The sequence below is a fragment of the Zea mays genome, chromosome 2 (genome assembly GCF_902167145.1).
Source record: "Zea mays cultivar B73 chromosome 2, Zm-B73-REFERENCE-NAM-5.0, whole genome shotgun sequence".
In the NCBI taxonomy this organism is placed as follows: domain Eukaryota; kingdom Viridiplantae; phylum Streptophyta; class Magnoliopsida; order Poales; family Poaceae; genus Zea; species Zea mays.
Window position 1 is genome coordinate 172,537,555 of NC_050097.1, and position 21,918 is coordinate 172,559,472.

The following is a 21,918-nucleotide window of genomic DNA, read 5'->3' on the forward strand; positions in this document are numbered from 1 at the left end:
ACCGAGTGAGCTTCTCTTCTCAAATCAAAGCCGGGAGCAAAACTTCCCCGCAAGGGCCACCACACGATTGGTGCCTCTTGCCTTGATTACAATGGAGTTTTGATCACAAGAACAAGTGAGAAAGAAAAGAAGCAATCCAAGCGCAAGAGCTCAAAAGAACACGACAAATCTCTCTCGCTAATCACTAAAGCCTTTTGTGGAGTTGGAGAGGATTTGATCTCTTTGGTGTGTCTAGAATTGAATGCCTAGCTCTTGTAAGTGGTTGAGAAGTGGAAAACTTGGATGCAATGAATGGTGGGGTGGTTGGGGTATTTATAGCCCCAACCACCAAAAGTGGCCGTTGGGAGGCTGTCTGTTCGATGGCGCACCGGACAGTCCGGTGCATACCGGACATGTCCGGTGCCCCCGCCACGTCATCACTGCCGTTGGATTCTGACCGTTGGAGCTTCTGACTTGTGGGCCCGCCTGGATGTCCGGTGCACACCGGACATGCACTGTTCCTTGTCCGGTGCGCCAGTATGGGCGCGCCTGACATCTGCGCGCGCAGAGCGCGCATTAAATGCGCCGCAGAGAGCCGTTGGCGCCGTAATAGCCGTTGCTCCGCTGGTTCACCGGACAGTACGGTGCACACCGGACATGTCCGGTGAATTATAGCGGAGCAGCCGCTGCCCGTTCCCGAGGCTGGCGAGTTCCGGAGGCCGCGCTGCCTTGGAGCACCGGACACTGTCCGGTGTACACCGGACAGTCCGGTGAATTATAGCGCGCCGGCTCTGGATTTTCCCGAAGGTGGCGAGTTCGAGTTCGAGTCCTCTGGTGCACCGGACACTGTCCGGTGGTGCACTGGACAGTGTCCGGTGTACACCGGACAGTCCGGTGCCCCAGACCAGAGGTGCCTTCGGTTGCCTCTTTGCTCCTTTGTTGAATCCAAAACTTGATCTTTTTATTGGCTGAGTGTGAACCTTTTACACCTGTATAATCTATACACTTGGGCAAACTAGTTAGTCCAATTATTTGTGTTGGGCAATTCAACCACCAAAATTAATTAGGGACTAGGTGTAGGCCTAATTCCCTTTCAATCTCCCCCTTTTTGGTGATTGATGCCAACACAAACCAAAGCAAATATAGGAGTGCCTATTTGAACTAGTTTGCATACTGTAAGTGTAAAGGTTGCTTGGAATTGAGCCAATATAAATACTTACAAGATATGCATGGATCGTTTCTTTTATTCTTAATATTTTGGACCACGCTTGCACCACATGTTTTGTTTTTGCAAACTCTTTTGTAAATGCTTTTCAAAGTTCTTTTGCAAATAGTCAAAGGTAAATGAATAGGATTTAGCAAAGCATTTTTAAGATTTGAAATTTTCTCCCCCTGTTTCAAACACTTTTCCTTTGACTAAACAAAACTCCCCCTAAATGAGATCCTCCTCTTAGTGTTCAAGAGGGTTTTGATATATCATTTTGAAATACTACTTTCTCCCCCTTTTAAACACAATAGGAAAACCAATTGATAATATTCTTGGAAACACGAAGTTTTTGAAATTGGTGGTGGTGCGGTCCATTTGCTTTGGGCTCATACTTTCTCCCCCTTTGGCATGAATCGCCAAAAACGAAATCATTAGAGCCCTTATGGTGCTATCTTCCCCTTTGGTCATAAAAAAATGAGTTAAGATTATACCAAAGACGAAGTCCGGTCCTTTTGCTTTGGGCTCTTACTCTCTCCCCCAAAGACGAAGTCCTTTTCTTTGATGCTTATGCTTTTTTTCAAGAATGGAGAGTGACTTGGAGTGTCAGCGAGAGATGAGTTTCGGAGTGGAAGCCTTTGTCTTCGCCGAAGACTCCAATTCCCTTTCAATACACCTATGACTTGGTTTGAAATGGACTTGAAAACACATTAGTCATAGCATATGAAAGAGACATGATCAAAGGTATATTTATGAGCTATGAGTGCAAGTTAGCAAAAAAAATTTCTAGAATCAAGAATATTGAGCTCATGCCTAAGTTTGGTGAAAGTTTGTTCATCAAGTGGTTTGGTAAAGATATCGGCTAATTGATCTTTAGTATTAATGTATGCAATCTCGATATCTTCCTTTTGTTGGTGATCCCTAAGAAAATGATACCGAATGGCTATGTGCTTAGTGTGGCTATGCTCGACGGGATTGTCGGCCATTTTGATTGCACTCTCATTATCACATAGCAAAGGGACTTTAGTTAATTTGTAACCGTAGTCCCGCAGGGTTTGCCTCATCCAAAGCAATTGCGCGCAACAATGGCCTGCGGCAATGTACTCGGCTTCGGCGGTTGAAAGAGCGACCGAATTTTGCTTCTTTGAAGCCCAAGACACCAAGGATCTTCCCAAGAACTGGCAAGTCCCCGATGTGCTCTTTCTATTAATCTTACACCCCGCCCAATCGGCATCCGAATAACCAATCAAATCAAATGTGGATCCCCGAGGGTACCAAAGCCCAAACTTAGGAGTATAAGCTAAATATCTCAAGATTCGTTTTACGGCCGTAAGGTGGGATTCCTTAGGGTCGGATTGGAATCTTGCACACATGCACACGGAAAGCATAATGTCCGGTCGAGAAGCACATAAATAGAGTAAAGAGCCTATCATCGACCGGTATACCTTTTGATCGACGGACTTACCTCCCGTGTCGAGGTCGAGATGCCCATTGGTTCCCATGGGAGTCTTGATGGGCTTGGCATCCTTCATCCCAAACTTGGTTAGAATGTCTTGAGTGTACTTCGTTTGACTGATGAAGGTGCCCTCTTGGAGTTGCTTTACTTGGAATCCTAGAAAATACTTCAACTCCCCCATCATAGACATCTCGAACTTTTGAGTCATGATCCTACTAAATTCCTCACAAGTAGATTCGTTAGTAGACCCAAATATGATATCATCAACATAAATTTGGCATACAAACAAATCATTGTCAAGAGTTTTAGTGAATAGAGTAGGATCGGCTTTTCCGACTTTGAAGCCATTAGCAATAAGGAAATCTCTAAGGCATTCATACCATGCTCTTGGGGCTTGCTTGAGCCCATAAAGTGCCTTAGAGAGTTTATAGACATGGTTAGGGTACTCACTGTCTTCAAAGCTGGGAGGTTGCTCAACATAGACCTCTTCCTTGATTGGTCCATTGAGGAAGGCACTTTTCACGTCCATTTGATAAAGCTTAAAGCCATGGTAAGTAGCATAGGCCAATAATATGCGAATTGACTCAAGCCTAGCTACGGGTGCATAGGTTTCACCGAAATCCAAACCTTCGACTTGGGAGTATCCCTTGGCCACAAGTCGTGCTTTGTTCCTTGTCACCACACCATGCTCATCTTGCTTGTTGCGGAAGACCCATTTGGTTCCTACAACATTTTGGTTAGGACGTGGAACTAAATGCCATACCTCATTTCTAGTGAAGTTGTTGAGCTCCTCTTGCATCGCCACCACCCAATCCGAATCTTGTAGTGCTTCCTCTATCCTGTGGGGCTCAATAGAGGAAACAAACGAGTAATGTTCACAAAAATGTGCAACACGAGATCTAGTGGTTACCCCCTTATGAATGTCGCCGAGGATGGTGTCGACGGGGTGATCTCTTTGAATTGCTTGGTGGACTCTTGGGTGTGGCGGCCTTTGTTCTTCATCCTCCTTGTCTTGATTATTTGCATCTCCCCTTTGATCTATGCCGTCATCTTGAGGTGGCTCATTTGATTGATCTTCTACTTCATCAATTTGAGCTTCATCCTCATTTTGAGTTGGCGGAGATGCTTGCGTGGAGGAGGATGGTTGATCTTGTGCATTTGGAGGCTCTTCGGATTCCTTAGGACACACATCCCCAATGGACATGTTTCTTAGCGCGATGCACGGAGCTTGTTCTTCACCTATCTCATCAAGATCAACTTGCTCTACTTGAGAGCCGTTAGTCTCATCAAACACAACGTCACAAGAAACTTCAACTAGTCCTGAGGACTTGTTAAAGACTCTATATGCCCTTATGTTTGAATCATATCCTAGTAAAAATCCTTCTACAGTCTTAGGAGCAAATTTAGATTTTCTACCTCTTTCAACAAGAATAAAGCATTTGCTACCAAAGACTCTAAAATATGAAATGTTGGGCTTTTTACCAGTTAGGAGTTCATAGGATGTCTTCTTGAGGATTCGGTGTAGATATAACCGGTTGATGGCGTAGCAGGCGGTGTTGACCGCCTCGGCCCAAAACCGATCCGAAGTCTTATACTCATCAAGCATGGTTCTTGCCATGTCCAATAGAGTTCGATTTTTCCTCTCCACTACACCATTTTGTTGTGGTGTGTAGGGAGAAGAGAACCCATGCTTGATGCCCTCCTCCTCAAGGAAGCCTTCAATTTGTGAGTTCTTGAACTCCGTTCCGTTATCGCTTCTTATTTTCTTGATCCTTAGGGCGAACTCATTTTGAGCCCGTCTCAAGAATCCTTTTAAGGTTTCTTGGGTCTGAGATTTTTCCTGCAAAAAGAACACCCAAGTGAAGCGAGAATAATCATCCACAATAACTAGACAGTACTTACTCCCGCCGATGCTTATGTAAGCGATCGGGCCGAATAGATCCATGTGTAGGAGCTCCAGTGGCCTGTCGGTCGTCATTATGTTCTTATGCGGATGATGAGTGCCAACTTGCTTTCCTGCCTGGCATGCGCTACAAATCCTGTCTTTCTCAAAATGAACATTGGTTAATCCTAAAATGTGTTCTCCCTTTAGAAGCTTGTGAAGATTCTTCATCCCAACATGTGCTAGTCGGCGATGCCAGAGCCAGCCCATGTTAGTCTTAGCAATTAAGCATGTGTCGAGTTCAGCTCTATCAAAATCTACTAAGTATAGCTGACCCTCTAACACACCCTTAAATGCTATTGAATCATCACTTCTTCTAAAGACAGTGACACCTACATCAGTAAAGAGACAGTTGTAGCCCATTTTGCATAATTGAGATACATAAAGCAAATTGTAATCTAAAGAATCTACAAGAAAAACATTGGAAATAGAATGGTCAGGAGATATAGCTATTTTACCAAGACCTTTGACCAAACCTTGATTTCCATCCCCGAATGTGATAGCTCGTTGGGGATCTTGGTTTTTCTCGTAGGAGGAGAACATCTTCTTCTCCCCTGTCATGTGGTTTGTGCACCCGCTATCGATGATCCAACTTGAGCCCCCGGATGCATAAACCTACAAAACAAGTTTAGTTCTTGACTTTAGGTACCCAAATGGTTTTGGGTCCTTTGGCATTAGACACAAGAACTTTGGGTACCCAAACACAAGTCTTTGACCCCTTGTGCTTGCCCCCAACATATTTGGCAACTACTTTGCCTGATTTGTTAGTCAACACATAAGATGCATCAAAAGTTTTAAATGAAAGACTATGTTCATTTGATGCATTAGGAATTTTCTTCTTAGGCAACTTAGCACGGGTTGGTTGCCTAGAGCTAGATGTCTCACTCTTATACATAAAAGCATGATTAGAACCAGAGTGAGACTTCCTAGAATGAATTTTCCTAATCTTGTCCTCGGGATAACCGGCAGGGTATAAAATGTAACCCTCGTTATCCTGAGGCATGGGAGCCTTGCCCTTAACAAAGTTAGACAATCTCTTAGGAGGGGCATTAAGTTTGACATTGTCTCCCCTTTGGAAGCCAATGCCATCCTTGATGCCAGGGCGTCTCCCACTATAGAGCATACTTCTAGCAAATTTAAATTTTTCATTTTCTAAGTTATGCTCGGCAATTTTAGCATCTAATTTTGCTATATGATCATTTTGTTGTTTAATTAAGGCCATATGATCATGAATAGCATTGATATCAACATCTCTACATCTAGTACAAATAGTGACATGCTCAATAGTAGATGTAGATGGTTTGCAAGAATTAAGTTCAACAATCTTAGCATGTAGAATATCGTTTTTATCTCTAAGATCGGAAATTGTAACTTTGCAAACATCAAAATCTTTAGCCTTAGCAATCAAATTTTCATTTTCTAATCTAAGACTAGCAAGAGAAATGTTCAATTCTTCAATCCTAGAAAGCAAATCATCATTATTATCTCTAGGGTTGGGAATTGAAACATTGCAAACATGAGAATCAACCTTAGCTAACAAATTAGCATTTTCATTTCTAAGGTTGTCTATTGTTTCATGGCAAGTGCTTAGCTCACTAGATAGTTTTTGACATTTTTCTACTTCTAGAGCGTAAGCATTTTTAACCTTAACATGCTTTTTATTTTCCTTGATTAGGAAGTCCTCTTGGGTGTCCAAGAGATCATCCTTTTCATGGATGGCACTAATCAATTCATTAAGTTTTTCCTTTTGTTGCATGTTGAGGTTGGCAAAAAGAGTACGCAAATTATCTTCCTCATCACTAGCATTATCATCACTAGAGGATTCATATCTAGTGGAGGATTTAGATTTAACCTTCTTTTTGCCGTCCTTTGCCATGAGGCACTTGTGGCCGACGTTGGGGAAGAGAAGTCCCTTGGTGACGGCGATGTTGGCGGCGTCCTCGTCTTCGGAGGAGTCGCTAGAGCTTTCGTCGGAGTCCCACTCCCGACAAACATGGGCATCGCCGCCCTTCTTCTTGTAGTACCTCTTCTTCTCCTTTCTTCTCCCCTTCTTGTCGTCGCCCCTGTCACTATCACTTGATAATGGACATTTAGCTATAAAGTGACCGGATTTACCACACTTGTAGCAAACCTTCCTGGAGCGGGACTTGTAGTCTTTCCCTCTCCTTTGTTTGAGGATTTGGCGGAAGCTCTTGATGACGAGCGCCATTTCCTCATTGTCGAGTTTGGAGGCGTCGATTGGTTGTCTACTTGGTGTAGACTCCTCCTTCTTTTCCTCCGTCGCCTTGAATGCGACGGGTTGAGCTTCGGATGTGGAGGGATCATCAAGCTCATTGATCTTCCTCGAGACTTCGATCATGCACTCAAAACTTACAAAATTCCCGATTACTTCTTCGGGGGTCATTAGTGTATATCTTGGGTTGCCACGGATTAGTTGAACTTGAGTAGGGTTAAGGAAAATAAGAGATCTTAGAATAACCTTAACCACCTCGTGGTCATCCCACTTTTTGCTCCCGAGGTTGCGCACTTGGTTCACCAAGGTCTTGAGCCGGTTGTACATGTTTTGTGGCTCTTATCCTTTGCGAAGCCGGAAGCGACCGAGCTCCCCCTCGATCGTTTCCCGCTTGGTGATCTTTGTAAGCTCATCTCCCTCGTGCGCGGTTTTGAGCACATCCCAAACCTCCTTGGCGCTCTTCAACCCTTGAACTTTGTTATACTCCTCTCTACTTAAAGAGGCGAGGAGTATTGTTGTTGCTTGAGAGTTGAAGTGCTCGATTTGGGCCACCTCGTCCTCATCATAATCCTCATCCCCTACAGATGGTACCTGTGCTCCAAACTCAACAACATTCCATATACTTTTGTGGAGTGAGGTTAGATGAAATTTCATTAAATCACTCCACCTAGCATAATCTTCACCGTCAAAGGTTGGCGGTTTGCCTAATGGAACGGAAAGTAATGGAGTGTGTCTAGATGTACGAGGATAGTGTAAGGGGATCTTACTAAACTTCTTACGCTCTTGGCGTTTAGAAGTTACGGAGGGCGCATCGGAGCCGGAGGTCGATGTTGATGAAGTGTCGGTCTCGTAGTAGACCACTTTCCTCATCTTCTTGTGCTTGTCGCCACTCCGATGCGGCTTGTGAGAGGAAGATCTCTCCTTCTTTTCTTTGTGGTGAGAAGAAGATTTCTTCTCCTTCCCTTTATTGGAGGAGCTCTTCTTCTTCTCCTTCCTCTTGATGCGGGACTCTTCCGATGAAGTGCTCCCGTGGCTTGTAGTGGGCTTTTCGCCGGTCTCCATCTCCTTCTTGGCGTGATCTCCCGACATTACTTCGAGCGGTTAGGCTCTAATGAAGCACCAGGCTCTGATACCAATTGATAGTCGCCTAGAGGGGGGGTGATTAGGGCGAAACTGAAATTTACAAATATAAACACAACTACAAGCCGGGTTAGCGTTAGAAATATAAACGAGTCCGCGAGAGAGGGCGCAAAACAAATCGCAAGCAAATGAAGAGTGTGACACGCGGATTTGTTTTACCGAGGTTCGGTTCTTGCAAACCTACTCCCCGTTGAGGAGGCCACAAAGGCCGGGTCTCTTTCAACCCTTCCCTCTCTCAAACGGTCCCTCGGACCGAGTGAGCTTCTCTTCTCAAATCAAAGCCGGGAGCAAAACTTCCCCGCAAGGGCCACCACACGATTGGTGCCTCTTGCCTTGATTACAATGGAGTTTTGATCACAAGAACAAGTGAGAAAGAAAAGAAGCAATCCAAGCGCAAGAGCTCAAAAGAACACGGCAAATCTCTCTCGCTAATCACTAAAGCCTTTTGTGGAGTTGGAGAGGATTTGATCTCTTTGGTGTGTCTAGAATTGAATGCCTAGCTCTTGTAAGTGGTTGAGAAGTGGAAAACTTGGATGCAATGAATGGTGGGGTGGTTGGGGTATTTATAGCCCCAACCACCAAAAGTGGCCGTTGGGAGGCTGTCTATTCGATGGCGCACCGGACAGTCCGGTGCACACCGGACATGTCCGGTGCCCCCGCCACGTCATCACTGCCGTTGGATTCTGACCGTTGGAGCTTCTGACTTGTGGGCCCGCCTGGATGTCCGGTGCACACCGGACATGCACTGTTCCTTGTCCGGTGCGCCAGTATGGGCGCGCCTGACATCTGCACGCGCAGAGCGCGCATTAAATGCGCCGCAGAGAGCCGTTGGCGCCGTAATAGCCGTTGCTCCGCTGGTTCACCGGACAGTCCGGTGCACACCGGACATGTCCGGTGAATTATAGCGGAGCAGCCGCTGCCCGTTCCCGAGGCTGGCGAGTTCCGGAGGCCGCGCTGCCTTGGAGCACCGGACACTGTCCGGTGTACACCGGACAGTCCGGTGAATTATAGCGCGCCGGCTCTGGATTTTCCCGAAGGTGGCGAGTTCGAGTTCGAGTCCTCTGGTGCACCGGACAGTGTCCGATGGTGCACCGGACAGTCCGGTGCCCCCAGACCAGAGGTGCCTTCGGTTGCCTCTTTGCTCCTTTGTTGAATCCAAAACTTGATCTTTTTATTGGCTGAGTGTGAACCTTTTACACCTATATAATCTATACACTTGGGCAAACTAGTTAGTCCAATTATTTGTGTTGGGCAATTCAACCACCAAAATTAATTAGGGACTAGGTGTAGGCCTAATTCCCTTTCACTTCCCCAACTAGCGTCACACATGCCTTATGGCAAGGGAGAAGAAGGTATGTACTCAAAACTCTACTTATGCTTCTTCAAGTGAGGACGAATCTAGTGATGAGGATGAAATAGATTATTCATGTTTATTTAAGGGCCTAGATAGAACCAAGGTAGATAAAATTAATGAATTGATTGATGCCTTGAATGATAAGAATAGGCTTTTAGAAAAACAAGAGGATTTGTTGTATGAAGAACATGACAAATTTGTAGAAGCACAAAAATCTCATGCTCTAGAAGTTAAAAGAAATGAAATGCTTTCTTGTGAATTATCTTCTTGCCATGAGACAATTTCTAGCTTAAGGAGAATTAATGATGATTTGAATGCTAAGTTAGAAATAGCTAGTAAATCAACATCCTGTGTAGAAATTGTTGAAACTTGCAATAGGTGTAAAGACTTTGATATTAATGCTTGTAGCAAACACCTAGCCTCAATTTCTAAATTAAGTGATGAGGTAGCTAGTCTTAATGCCCAACTTAAGACTAGCAAGAGTAATTTTGATAAACTAAAATTTGCTAGGGATGCCTACACGATTGGTAGACACCCCTCTATTAAGGATGGACTTGGCTTCAAGAGGGAAGTCAAGAACTTAACAAACCATAAGGCTCCCATCTCCGCCAAGGAGAAAGGGAAGGCTCCTATGGCAAGTAGTACTAAAAAGAACCATGCTTTTATGTACAATGATAGAAGACAGTCTCATAGGAGTTGTAATGCTTTTGATGCACATGCCTATGATTCTTATGCTATGTTTGCTTCTAGTTCTTCTTATTTGCATGATAGAGATATGTCTAGGAGTTATGTTCATCATGTGCCTAGAAAGAATATTGTTCATGTTGCTAGGAAAGTTATGGATGGTCCTTCTACAATTTATCATGCTTTAAATGCTTCCTATGCTATTTGTAGAAAGGATAGGAAGATAGTTGCTAGGAAATTAGGGGCAAAATGCAAGGGTGATAAAACTTGCATTTGGGTCCCTAAGACAATTGTGACTAACCTTGTAGGACCCAACAAGAGTTGGGTACCTAAGTCCCAAGCCTAAATTTGCCTTGCAGGTTTATGCATCCGGGGGGTCAAGCTGGATTATCGACAGCGGATGCACAAACCATATGACGGGGGAGAAGAAGATGTTCACCTCCTACGACAAAAACAAGGATTCCCAAGATTCAATAATATTCGGTGATGGGAATCAAGTCAAGGTAAAAGGATTAGGTAAAATTGCTATTTCAAATGAGCACTCTATCTCTAATGTGTTTTTAGTTGAGTCTCTTGGATATAACTTGCTATCTGTCAGTCAATTATGCAATATGGGATATAATTGTCTATTTACAAATGTAGATGTGTCTTTCTTTAGAAGAAGTGATGGTTCACTAGCTTTTAAGGGAGTATTAGACGACAAACTCTATTTAGTTGATTTTGCAAAAGAGGAGGCCGGTCTAGATGCATGCTTAATTGCTAAGACTAGCATGAGCTGGCTGTGGCACCGCCGCTTAGCACATGTGGGGATGAAGAACCTTCACAAGCTTCTAAAGGGAGAACATGTGATAGGTCTAACCAATGTTACTTTCGAAAAAGATAGACCTTGTGCAGCTTGTCAAGCAGGTAAACAAGTGGGAGGAGCGCATCACAGCAAGAATGTGATGACCACATCAAGACCCCTGGAGCTGCTACATATGGACCTCTTCGGACCCGTCGCCTATCTAAGCATAGGAGGAAGTAAGTATGGTCTAGTTATTGTTGATGACTTTTCCCGCTTCACTTGGGTGTTCTTTTTGCAGGATAAGTCTGAAACCCAAGGGACCCTCAAGCGCTTCCTAAGGAGAGCTCAAAATGAGTTTGAGCTCAAGGTGAAGAAGATAAGGAGCGACAACGGGTCCGAGTTCAAGAATCTTCAAGTGGAGGAGTTTCTTGAGGAGGAAGGGATCAAGCACGAGTTCTCCGCTCCCTACACACCACAACAGAATGGTGTGGTAGAGAGGAAGAACATGACGCTCATCGATATGGCGAGGACGATGCTTGGAGAGTTCAAGACCCCCGAGTGCTTTTGGTCGGAAGCCGTGAACACGGCTTGCCACGCCATCAACAGGGTCTACCTTCATCGCCTCCTCAAGAAGACGTCGTATGAGCTGCTAACCGGTAACAAACCCAATGTATCGTACTTTCGTGTATTTGGGAGTAAATGCTACATTCTAGTGAAGAAGGGTAGAAATTCTAAGTTTGCTCCCAAAGCTGTAGAAGGGTTTTTGTTAGGTTATGTTTCAAATACAAAGGCGTATAGAGTCTTCAACAAATCATCGAGTTTGGTTGAAGTCTCTAGCGACGTTGTATTTGATGAGACTAATGGCTCTCCAAGAGAGCAAGTTGCTGATCTTGATGATGTAGATGAAGAAGAGGTTCCGACGGCCGCTATACGAACCATGGCGATTGGTGATGTACGACCACAGGAACAAAAGGAGCAAGATCAACCTTCTTCCTCAACTATGGTGCATTCCCTAACTCAAGACGATGAACAGGTTCATCAACAGGAGGCGTGTGATCAAGGGGGAGCACAAGATGATCATGTGATGGAGGAAGAAGCGCAACAGGCACCTCCAACCCAAGTTCGAGCGATGATTCAAAGGGATCATCCCGTCGACCAAATTCTGGGTGATATTAGCAAAGGAGTAACTACTCGATCTCGATTAGTTAATTTTTGTGAGCATTACTCCTTTGTCTCTTCTATTGAGCCTTTCAGGGTAGAAGAGGCTTTGCTAGATCCGGACTGGGTGTTGGCCATGCAAGAGGAGCTCAACAACTTCAAGAGGAATGAAGTTTGGACGCTGGTGCCTCGTCCTAAGCAAAATGTTGTGGGAACCAAGTGGGTGTTCCGCAACAAACAAGACGAGCACGGGGTGGTGACAAGGAACAAGGCTCGACTTGTGGCAAAAGGTTATGCCCAAGTCGCAGGTTTGGACTTTGAGGAAACTTTTGCTCCTGTGGCTAGGCTAGAGTCCATTCGTATTTTGCTAGCATATGCCGCTCACCACTCTTTCAGGTTGTTCCAAATGGATGTGAAGAGTGCTTTCCTCAATGGGCCAATCAAGGAGGAAGTGTACGTGGAGCAACCCCCTGGCTTCGAGGATGAACGGTACCCCGACCATGTGTGTAAGCTCTCTAAGGCGCTCTATGGACTTAAGCAAGCCCCAAGAGCATGGTATGAATGCCTTAGAGACTTTCTAATTGCTAATGCTTTCAAGGTTGGGAAAGCCGATCCAACTCTTTTCACTAAGACTTGTGACGGTGATCTTTTTGTGTGCCAAATTTATGTCGATGACATAATATTTGGTTCTACTAATAAAAAGTCTTGTGAAGAGTTTAGCAGGGTGATGACACAGAAATTCGAAATGTCGATGATGGGCGAGTTGAACTACTTCCTTGGGTTCCAAGTGAAGCAACTCAAGGATGGAACCTTCATCTCTCAAACAAAGTACACGCAAGACTTGATGAAGCGGTTTGGGATGAAGGACGCCAAGCCCGCAAAGACTCCGATGGGCACCGACGGACACACCGATCTCAATAAAGGAGGTAAGTCCGTTGATCAAAAGGCATACCGATCAATGATAGGGTCATTACTTTACTTATGTGCTAGTAGACCGGATATTATGCTTAGCGTATGCATGTGTGCTAGATTTCAATCCGATCCTAAGGAGTGTCACTTAGTGGCAGTGAAGCGAATCCTTAGATATTTAGTTGCTACGCCTTGCTTCGGGCTTTGGTATCCAAAGGGGTCTACCTTTGACCTAATTGGATATTCAGATTCCGACTATGCTGGATGTAAGGTCGATAGGAAGAGTACATCCGGGACGTGCCAATTCTTAGGAAGGTCCCTGGTGTCATGGAACTCTAAGAAACAAACCTCTGTTGCCCTATCCACCGCTGAGGCCGAGTATGTCGCCGCAGGACAGTGTTGCGCACAACTACTTTGGATGAGGCAAACCCTCAGGGACTTTGGCTACAATCTGAGCAAAGTCCCACTCCTATGTGATAATGAGAGTGCTATCCGCATGGCGGATAATCCTGTTGAACACAGCCGCACAAAGCACATTGACATCCGGCATCACTTTTTGAGAGACCACCAGCAAAAGGGAGATATCGAAGTGTTTCATGTTTGGATCTGTCAGCCCAAAGAGAGAAAATGCAACCAACTAAGTTTCGACAAAAAATGGGTAGAAAGTTGGCTTGTCAGCCCAAAGAGAGAAAATCCTCTCATTCAGAGTGGTGCATGACTTTTGCATCATCATTGCCCTTACAACCTAGCTTTCCTCTGAAAGGGAAATGTGCCCTTGGGCCATTTCTAAGTATTTTGGTGATTTAGTGTTTAACACAAGTGCTTAAATGTAAAATGGTGAACAAAGTACAAACCATGGATAAATGTATGTTTCTCAGACTTAGTACATTGATTTATGGACTAATGTATTGTGTCTAAGTGCTGGAAACAGGAAAAATCCAATTGGAGATGTCTTGGCTCGAGCAGCCAAGAATCTGCTCAGTGTGGAGCACCGGACAGTGTCCGGTGCGCCAGGCTGGTTCGAGCGAAGTGGCCGCTCTCGGTAATTCACCGGCGACGTACGGCTATAATTCACCGGACTGTTCGGTGTGCACCGGACTGTCCGTTGAACCAACGATCGGCCGGGCCAACGGTTGGCCGCGCGATCTGCGCGGGACACGTGGCCGAGCCAACGGCTAGAAGGGGGCACCGGACTGTCCGGTGTGCACCAGACATGTCCGGTGCGCCAACGGCTCCAAGTCTGCCAACGGTCGGCTTCGCCATTTAAGGAAAGAAATCAGGCACCGGACTGTCCGGTGCGCCAGACGACAGAAGGCAAGAATTGCCTTCCCAGATTGCTCTCAACGGCTCCTAGCTGCCTTGGGGCTATAAAAGGGACCCCTAAGCGCATGGAGGAGAAAACCAAGCATACTCAAAGCAATCCTAAGCACCGAGACTTCGATTCCACGCATTTGTTTCTTTGTGATAGCATCTAGAGCTCTAGTTGAGTTGTAAACTCATTGGGTTGTGTTGCGAGCTCTTGTTGCGAATTGTGTGCGTGTTGCTGCTCTGATTTTTGAGTCTTGTGTGCGTTGCTCATCTCTCCCTTACTCCGTGTTTCTTTGTGATCATCTTTGTAAGGGCGAGAGACTCCAAGTTGTGGAGATTCCTTGCGAACGGGATTAAGAAAAGCAAAACAAAACACCGTTGTATTCAAGCGGGTCTTTGGACTGCTTGAGAGGGGTTGATTGCAACCCTCGTCCGTTGGGACGCCACAACGTGGAGTAGGCAAGCGTTGGTCTTGGCCGAACCACGGGATAAACCACTGTGCCATCTCTGTGATTGATCTCTTGTGGTGATTGTGTTTTGTTGAGACTCCTCTCTAGCCACTTGGCTATTATTGTGCTAACGCCTAACAAAGTTTTTGTGGCTTAAGTTTAAAGTTTTATAGGATCACCTATTCACCCCCCTCTAGGTGCTCTCACCCTCTCCGTACCAGGAAGAAGAGGAACAGCAGATGAGATAACATATTAAACTTCAAGCAGTCAACACATGATGGCAATCAAAATACAGAACATAGAAGAGAAAACAGATTCAAATCAAACAATAAAAATAAAAACCGAAGAAATGACGACTTGGCTGGCTCCAACGGACAAATGTGGTGATGTCCCGAGGCAACTCCTTAGCTGTTGTGACAGCATCGACAAGGTAGGACTGGATAACCACTAAGACAATACATGTGTATTGACTACCTAGTAAAGCACAATTTACGACAAGACAAACCAGGGTATAGAATGCAGTTTTCTAGCTCAGACCAATGTGTCAACAAATTCTTAAGTCTACAACATAGTCTACTGTTCAACAACCTAGTGAAAGATAGATACATAATCACCTAAATAGAAAGGCATATAATGCAGGGCTGAGAAACAATATGATTACACAATAATCAAATAGAACTATCTTGAGCTCCAAACATGTTGCCAAGCAAGGTGATGTCGGAATCGGTGCCGCGGGAATTAGACGATGAAGCTTGGGTAGTTGTTAGATGAAAGTAGAAACATTTCTTAAAAATGTGAAATTGAAATATGTCCAATGTTTAGACATACAAAATTATCACTAACACATGATAGTTCCAAAAGAAAGATAATCCTGCTGGTCACAAAATAAGTCATTTTGGACAAGGTTTGGTCAAAGCTTAGACATTATTACATTTTGTTCTAAGATATATAAGTTACATGTATAGATTTGTATTCAGAACACTTGCAAATTTTGATGAACTCGAAGAATTGTAAGAAATATTCTAGACAAATCAGAGGTAAAAAAATATTCTAAAATAAAATAGTATCAGTAAGAGGTCAACCAGCACCATCTAGAGCTTATCAACAAATAGTTACGGTCTTTCAAACACCGATACAGAGAAAATTATTGTTTTCATGAAATGTCATATAGGAGAGCCAAAAAATTATATGCCTCATAATTAGGTTGTCTCATAATTAGGCTCTCTATTCAGTTTGATACTTGCAATTACAATACTCTTTTTTTTGCTAAATATCAATTGTCAGACATGTACCACGTTTGGAAATGATTGTACCTGCTAGTGGCATCTCAACAGTAATGGGAAAACATGGCACAAACTTGGACAACATTAGAAAGGTGACTTTTTATTAATATGCATCTGTTTCATTGTTGCTTACTCTTGGAATGAAAACGTGTTACAACTTAAATTGTGGTCTTATTATAGATGACAATCATGCTCTAGTTTGCCTTGCATTAAGCATATTTACTTTCTCCTAACTTTTGGTTTGTGTTCGCCATCTAGATTCATGCTCTTTTCAGTAGTTTTTCCTATTTTTTAACCTTAATATATTCTGCAACCTATATACATCCATTTGATTTTTACAGACAAACTTTTGCCTTGTGCTTAACATAATTACGCTGTCAACCTTAAAAAATCGGTCTCTGTCTAGCACCTTCTAAACCCAACCCATATTCATTATATGTGGAGAAACATTTAAAAAAGAAGCATCAAACTAAGTTCAAAAATAGGGGTTGTTGCACCAAAATACACTTTCCGAAGAGAACACATGCATACACTCTATATATTCTATAAGACACCATGAGCACGAACAAAACATAAATGAATCTAACCAGCAACATTCAATTCCTGGTACGATCGAAGAAAACACATGTATGAGTTCATTCAGACAACACCATTAATCACTACACTGTATTTATGAAAAACTATGTTCGTACAGTTTGACGAATATAAATCAGGACAACTAGACAAATTATAAATACTGGTGAGAGTGAGATAAATGAACCTTAAATAGATTATGTACTGACCATGTAACCGAAAATATGCTCTCCAATCCTTGGTCCCTCTGAAGGGATCAAAGGCTCCACAACAAGTATGATCTTCAGCTGAAGAACAGGAGACCTGAGCAGCAGTTTGATTCGAAAACGAGTAAGTCTTAATTAAAACCTTCCAATAACAGAATTGCATTTGCAATTTGGAGCATGATTTAAATAACACAGCGTGACCGTAGGACAAAAGATCTATATCTAACTAAATCGGTGTTATCAGAAGAATAAGCTAAATCAAAGCAAAAAAGGGCCAATTAGGTTTCCCACATTCAATACTACTATGTACCAAGCAGTAGGTTCGTGTTTTCATACCGGACTTTATAGACACTATTTATATAGGGAAAAAATAAGGTGATATAGATAAAGTTTGTGCCATTAAATTTTTTACAATGGAAGGTTTTAATTAAGCAAACATTTTGCACCAGTGAATACAAAAGTGAAAGAATTCTAGCCCAAAAAACTCCAAGTTCTGCAAGAATACAACAGGCTTGCAGTGGTTTCCACAAAAAGTCGTGATAAACGACTGAAACATGTAAGCTCCTAATATGAAGCAATTTCTCCAACGTTCTTCACATGCTCACTGCAGATATAACTCGTTGTACCTATTCCACATGCCTGAAGCAACCAGTGATTCTCAGCATAAATGGACCAGCAACAATTCCAGCAACGACTCTCAAACGACTCTATGCTGCCATTCACTTCATTCACACGAACTTATTAAAAGCCCAACCATACTATACGGACAAACATGGCTAAATATGGTCACGAGCAAAATTAATCACATGCCATCGCGAAAACAGTGAACACCGGTGTAGCATGTATGCAGCGAATCAAAATGGCTGATTTTGTTCACCTTCACAGAGCGCGTCGCAGACCTATTCCTTGGTCACATTCAGCGCGCGCAGCAAGATGGCAATGTTCTGTGCTTTCTTCGGATCTAGCACCTTGTTCTCGGTCCTGGGTGTCGGCAGCACCGGCCTCCTCGTGGCCTCCTTGGCTGGGTTGCAAATGAACAACCTCTCGATCATCTCCTCGTTCACCCTGCAGGAATTCAATGAAACTTCTCAAGACACCGACCACGAACGACCGAACCATCTGGAAAGGATGGGAAGTTTTCGCGGAGCTCTCACTGGAATGAGCTGGACTTGAGCTGATCCCACACCATGACGCGGTCGGAGCTGGCCCGGACCTTGTCCCAGTGCAGCGGCTTCAGCTTCGGCCGTGGCGTCATGTCCTCCGATTTGTCGCCTTGGTCGGAGCTCTCGGGCGGATGGCTTGGGAACACATCGGTGGGTGCAGGGACGCTCTTAAAGTTGGCAGCTTGTGGTGGTGACGACAGTGCGGTGAACGGGTTTCTTTGGACGAGTTGGGCTTCCGGACACGGCTCTCCCAGTAGCCCACCAGCGGCGGCGGTGGCGGAGGAGGCGGACCTGCAACCGGAGGTGGCCGTGGCGGGTGTGTGCTCGTCGGTAGGGATGGTGGCTGGGAGAGGAATGAGTTTGTTTCAATGGTGTTGGTGCTGGATCTGGGAGCTGGTTTGTCGTTTAGTGGAGAGCACGGTGGCGATGGGGACAGCGGTTTTTGACGAGGAGGTGGCGGTGGTGGCAGTGTCGGTGCGAAGGGAGGCGGCGGGGGCGGAGTAACCGGCGGGAGCACGGCGACGCGCGCACTTTCCGACCTTAACTTGATGGAGCGGCGGGCGGACTCGCGCCTTGAGGAGTAGCAGCCACACGGTCTGGTTGGTGTTCTTGGAAGGCCCATTGGAGAACAGTAAGATCTGGCCCTCGGTGGTGGCCACTGCCTCCAAGCTGGTGTCGAGCACCCGCGACGGTGGGGGTCGAGCTCAGACGAGGGGGGGGGGGCGGTAGCGAAGGGAGGTGGGGGATGAGGATAAGCACTGAGGGGATGCGGGGTAGGGGGAGCGTGGGCGGCGGACGCGGACGCGGCGCGAGCATCGCGGAGGGCAGGGGGAGCGTGGGTTGACGACGCAGAGCGGAGGCTGTTGCGTGGAGGGAGAGCCAGGCGGGGGCATAGTATGGTCTACACTATTGCCTTAATAGTTAGTAGAGAAGAGATAGAGATTACATGAGCTAAACAACTTCATGTTTTGCATGTTTATGTACAAGTTTTTTTGAGTGACAAGTAGCATTTGCATTATAGAGTGCTTCTATATCAAGGGTTTGTTTGATTGGAAAGGGATTGAGTAATTTCTACATTATAAAGGAGGTCTGAGGGTTTTAACCGGTTAGTTGCCCCTATATTGTTATGGTTTTTAGTTAGATATTGATTAAATGAGATATTTATTTAAATATGATTATTTTTTATTTTAAAATTAATAGTATATATTGTTAATATATCTCTACTATATTAAAGCATCAGTTTTATCGGTCGTCCTGCGTCGTTTTTTACAAAAACCACCCTCTATTTTCTCTTGGATCAACTTGTCGTCCCTCATCCTCACGCCTCCCTCCTTATCTCAATCGCTCGCAAAACCTAGCCTCAGCGGCGGAGCCAAGGCCGGCTAGCCTGGGCACGTGCCCGGGCTCCGCCGTTGGCCATAGTAAACGCAGAGCAATGAGGTCTTATAGTGATGAAAACGGGATGAGTACCCGATACGGGTATGAAAACGGGACGATTTTTCGAATATGGATACGTATATTTTTATTGTCAGGATGGATACGGGAACTACCCGAATAATAATCACCGGATACGGGTACCCGGTGGCTACAGGATGCAGTCTGTTTACCGTCTGTCTGTCTGGGCGTCTTGCGTGACATGCGTCCACATGCGACCTGATGACCCAACAGCCCAAGTGGCAAGCATCGAACTGCCCTGGCCCATTAGGTCGTTACGCATCACCTTGCAACAGCAACTAGCAAGCTTACCCATTTAGATTTAGCTTAGCCCAATTGGCAAATGACAATTGCCCAAAGCTTAGTCCGATTTAGGCCACTTTGGTTGCAACTAAATTGTTGAGAACTACGTTACCACGGATCACCAGATCCGCTCCCTTCCCTCCCGTCAGCAGTAGGGGCACGAGAAGTCGTAGGAGCCCGTTCCCTTTTCCATCAAGCACGACAGAGAGCACACGAGACACTGGATATAGGGTTGGGCCTCTGGCCTCTTTCTCTTCTCTGTAATATGAAGGGGTGTACAGGTTCCTTATATAGAGATGTGAGACCCCTCAGGGGCAAAGTCGGTATTTGCCCACATAACCCTAACTAGGGTTACTTAACACTCCCCCTTGGGCGAATGTCGCGACCAACACATGCCTCTTTAAAACTCCCAAAAACCCAGTGGGAAAAATATGGAGAAAGAGTACATGGTGACTCAAATTGCATTTTCACTTTGTTGCCTCGTTAAAAACCTTATGCGAGAAACTTCAAAAAACTCACCAAGGAAAAAGAGTACATTAAATGTCATCAAGACAAATTTCGATCTTCTGGATCAGGATTCCATCGAATCTTCTACAAGGGCTAAATTTAGAAATGTGCTCCCCTGATCCTTGCAAAATCGTATCAATAATGGCACAACATCTTCTTCTGGAAGTATACGCACATAGAGATTTAGCAAACGGATTGCATACTGTTGCAAAGATTATATCATGAACTTCACCTCTACTCACTTCTAGGATATACGGGGTAAGGGCACGTATCAACATAAACAAGCCACTTTGACTGATGGTGTTCGATCGACTGGATCTTTATATTTGATAGAAACTTCCATAAAGGTTCACATATTGATCATCAAGCTGATGCCTTTAGGGCATAGAATATGACATTTATTGTCTCGTGATTGTGATCAATATAAGCATTCGCTCCCCCTGACGATGACATCTGTCAAAGTCGTTATCCCTCATAACTCAAGCATATTCTTCAAGATATATGTCTCATTGTTCATCTGGAATAACGAGAATGGATGATTGGGGTGCTATCATTTTCTATCTTACACCACAATTTATACAAAGTTGTGCAAGGCAAGTGACATGTCCTTCTATAGAACTTAGAGGGTAATATAGTTGCAATAGTATATATTCTAAATATGACACAATGCTCTAGGTGTTCATCCATTGCAACATCTATGATGGTGCAACAAAAGTCCATCAAAGATCGTAATCCATCAGGGATTTTTCATCGATCAGATACATCATTATAGTATGTCATTATGGCACAATGGGGATATTTTGCTAGTAACACCTAAACCTTATAGGTTTCCGCCATCAGGGCTTTAGAGGATACCGTAATTCCACATCTAGTGGAAAATATCATGAGTAAAACTCGTGGAATGTACATGTGCTTATTTCGGTGAACTTAAAGTCCTTTGGTACCTCATCTTATTTTGTTTCAGGTCTATATGGGTTTTTATCCCTTTATAGGGGTTATCAAACTTTGGTGTTCAACACAGACTTTGTTTCTTCTGGAAAGGTTCCATCTGGGAACGATAATCTCAACTAGGAGATTTATATGTTGCATGTTTATAATTCAAAGATATAAGTCCTCCTAGGATCTCATGATGGATCTTCATAATCCTATTGACTGCATATTTTAATTCATGCCATTTGCCAGACATATTACATAGCGGAACGGTGGTTATTCAGCACATATGTGGGATGGGTCTCTCACAAGACCACTTGAACCATCACATTCACCACACATTATTTCAATAGTGCCCATAAATGTTCGAACTTCAAGCTCGTGACTTTCATTTTGCGATTATTGGTTCAGCCTCGATTGCATTTATCGATGACCCGATAAGAGAGCTTCAAGCACTCGTGCCTAGGACTTTGTTTTGGATCCGTTTGCAATCTAGAGAGGCAAGATAGATGTCGACACATTTTTCTCCCACATTTAATAATGATCTTTGTCATTTCCCAAAAACGAAAGATTCATTGTTCTGTATTCCTAGCACAATGATATTGCGCGCATTGTTAGGAATTTCATCATCAAGATGAACCTCTTCGTGAGGCAAATCACTAGCAGGGCGAGTTCATCGAAGGAGAGTTATTATAGACCACATGAATCTGCAATCAGAACATATGCTTTGACTAAGGCCGATGGATCATATTCGCAGGCGTCCCCGCAGAATAGATCAAGTGCCAATAAGTCAAATGTGGATATGATATTAACCTCGGGTATATCCACATCTACATCAGGTAGAAGCATTCAAACCTATATGGTTACTCCTCAACGATTTCTAGCAAACTCCATATACACAGGAGTACACAATAAACGA

At 44.3% G+C, this 21,918-nt stretch overlaps 1 non-coding gene across 1 annotated transcript; it reads right to left on the reverse strand.

Annotated features, from left to right (window-relative positions):
- Window positions 1–13,481: 13,481 nt before the first annotated feature.
- Window positions 13,482–13,584, reverse strand: LOC111591028 (small nucleolar RNA Z221/R21b). Its single transcript, XR_004856792.1, has one exon. It is a non-coding gene; the product is annotated as a small nucleolar RNA Z221/R21b (small nucleolar RNA).
- Window positions 13,585–21,918: the final 8,334 nt, after the last annotated feature.